The sequence below is a fragment of the Oncorhynchus tshawytscha genome, linkage group LG09 (assembly GCF_018296145.1).
Source record: "Oncorhynchus tshawytscha isolate Ot180627B linkage group LG09, Otsh_v2.0, whole genome shotgun sequence".
Taxonomy (NCBI): domain Eukaryota; kingdom Metazoa; phylum Chordata; class Actinopteri; order Salmoniformes; family Salmonidae; genus Oncorhynchus; species Oncorhynchus tshawytscha.
In genome coordinates, this window is record NC_056437.1 from 20,570,534 (window position 1) to 20,573,793 (window position 3,260).

Here is a 3,260-nt window from a genome sequence, read left to right on the forward strand (position 1 = left end):
ACACTCCTAAAACAGTTAGTTGGGGAGAAACAGTCCTAACAGAAACAGATTCTCAACAAGTGACCAGGGGTGCGTTTGTAAATTCACTCTGGAGTGCCAGAGAGTGCTCAAAGTGTGCTCTGGGCGTTCGGAAATCCACTCTGGAGTGCCAGAGAGTGCTCAAAGTGTGCTCTGGGCGTTCGTAAATTCACTCTGGAGTGCCAGAGAGTGCTCAAAGTGTGCTCTGGGCGTTCGGAAATTCAGAGCGTTGTCAGATTGTCCGTTCGTAAATACAGAGTGTTTCTCTCTCGGAGCCTTTATAGCGCACACTGGACGCTCTGGCCGAAGAGTAGGGTTGATCCGAGAGTTCTGACCTCACAACGGCAGTCAGGCAACCAAACTAACTGGCTAAAGTTAGCTAGCTTGCTAGCTGCTTCCAGACATAAATGAGAGAACAGCTCACTCTGACCATTTTACTCCCCCTAGCAGAGGTGGTTAGGCTGTTGTCATGTTATCCAGAGCGTTGGTGACAGTAACTGTGCTGCTGGCAACAATTTAATAAAGGTTTTTTGACGATATTTACTGACACCGGTCATATTCAACGGATGTTAAGCGTTCATCAATTCATCAGTTATTCTGCGCTCTGGTACAGAGAGTGAGACTGCTCTGAAATCAGAGTAGATAGCCAGAGTGAATTTACAAACACGCCCTAAGTCATCCCATCTGCTTTATCCTGACCCTCCACTGTGTCCTGATAACCATTGTACCTCTCTGCTCCCCAGTATACTCTTAGGGGATTAGACACACATGACAGCACAGACATTCTGGCCTCATAGTGACTTACATTCAGGCCTCAAGACTTCTTCCACCCTAGAAGGAACGTTCCTAACCACCCACCGTGTAAAAAGGCTAAACCTCAAGTTATTAAGTCAGTCATCAGTCTGTCAGTATAGCTAATCATCAGCTAACAGACAAATAAGGCAATGTATAGCTTAACTCCCTACGTACAAACACACACGTGTGCGTGAGTGGACACACACACATACACACGCATACATGCAACCACACACTCAAATATCCTGACCAGAATGGGCGGAGGTTTGCTGGAATTCATGATGTCAGAGGTTCACGTTTCAAATCCATCTCTCCCTCTATCCCTCCAGTGTCTCCCAGTTCAACACATCCTCCCTAAAACACACACACACTGGCTCTGCCATGGAGGATTATGGGGGATCAGGGGGGTCTAAGTTATTGTCAGTGTCTTATTTGCTTATTTATCTATGTTAGTTGTCTGTTCTGACAGGGGAGAGCAGCATGTGTGGCTTAGATGAGTCCAGTACAGTACGAAGGTGAAGTAGAGCAACAGAGTGTGTGTGTGTGTGTGTGTGTGTGTGTGTGTGTGTGTGTGTGTGTGTGTGTGTGTGTGTGTGTGTGTGTGTGTGTGTGTGTGTGTGTTGTTTGCGTGTGTGTGTGTGTGTGTGTTTTGTGTGTTTTAGCTGACTTTGGGGTCTTCAGGGACTGGGGTCGCTGTCCCTGCTAGGCTTTTCCCTTCACTAATGCAGTCTGGGAGGACTGAGCGAGAGCCTGAAAACAGCTTTGATGTCTCGGCTCATCCTTAAAAGAATGCACCAGAAGCAACTTACTCTGCCTGGGTTGTGTCAGTCCCCCTCCAATGTATGCAGTCACACACACACAAGCATGCTCACACACACACACACACACACACACACACACACACACACACACACACACACACACACACACACACACACACACAGTCACAATCACAATCAGTCTCAGAAACTCTAAAGAAAAGGGAGTTTAGACTTACAGTAGTGATGAGAGAGGGAGAGAGAGACAGAGAGAGAGAGGGAGAGAGAGAGAGAGAGAGAGAGAGAGAGAGAGAGAGAGATGTTTGACCATATTAGAGAAACATATTTCCCTCAGATTAAACAGACCCACAAAGAATTTGAAAACAAATCCAACTTTGATAAACTCCCATATCTACTGGGTGAAATACCACATTGTCCTATTGCCACAAGAAAAGGGCAACCAATGAAGAACAAACACCATTGTATATACAACCTATATTTATGTTTATTTATTTTCCCTTTCGTACTTTAACTATTTGCACATCATAATAACACTGTATATATACTGCAACACTGTATATTTTGGAAATTCTGTAATGTTTACTGTTCATTTTTGTTTTTTTATTTCATTCTTGTTTATTATCTACTTCACTTGCTTTGGCAATGTTAACATATGTTTCCCAACCCAATAAAGCCATTAAATTGAAATTGAATAGAGAGACAGACAGAGAGAGAGAGACAGAGAGAGAGAGTCAGAGAGAGAGAGAAAGAGAGAGAGAGAAAGAGATGGAGAGTCAGAGAGAGAGAGTCAGAGAGAGAGAGTCAGAGAGAGAGAGTCAGAGAGAGAGTCAGAGAGAAAGAGAGGGAGAGTCAGAGAGAGAGAGTCAGAGAGAGAGTCAGAGAGAGAGAGTCAGAGAGAGAGAAAGAGAGAGAGAAAGAGAGGGAGAGTCAGAGAGAGAGAGAGAGTCAGAGAGAGAATCAGAGAGAGAGAGTCAGAGAAAGAGAGAGAGAGTCAGAGAGAGAGAAAGAAAGAGAGGGAGAGTCAGAGAGAGAGAGTCAGAGAGAGAGTCAGAGAGAGAGAGTCAGAGAGAGAGAGTCAGAGAGAGAGAGTCAGAGAGAGAGAAGGAGGGAGAGAGAGAGAGAGAGAGAGAGGGTTCTGAGATTAGTTTCTTCATTACCAGAGAAGACACAGCAGCCAAATGGTTTTCCAGCCTGCACAACAACAAGGAGACTTGGAAGGGTTGGGGAAGACAGGCGGAGAGTTGAATAGATGGAAAGAGAAAGTGAGAAAGAGAGAGAGAGAGAGAAACCCCAGAAGGTAAGAAAGAGACGGTGAAGAAAGGCAGGGCTTTGGCTCTGCTCCCCTGGAGTCTGTTGCTTGTGGCTTCGCTCATGGTGAGCAGTCTCAGCTCTGAGGGCCTCTAGCTCCTCACAGCCACACACCCCACTGGCATTCTGTTCTGGATTTAGTCTGAGGCACAGATGGAATGCAGGAAGAAGAAGAGATTGAAGGGATTCAGAAGATGGGAAATACAGCAGCCCGAAAAAGCCTGTCCACATAGCAAACTAATGACTAGGGTTTACAGTGGAAGAAACACACGCTCTAGTGTACTACACATTTCTCAATGCCACCGTGGTTTTTCAAGCATAAAAGGGCCTGGTGGAATATACTCAAATTGTACAAGATCA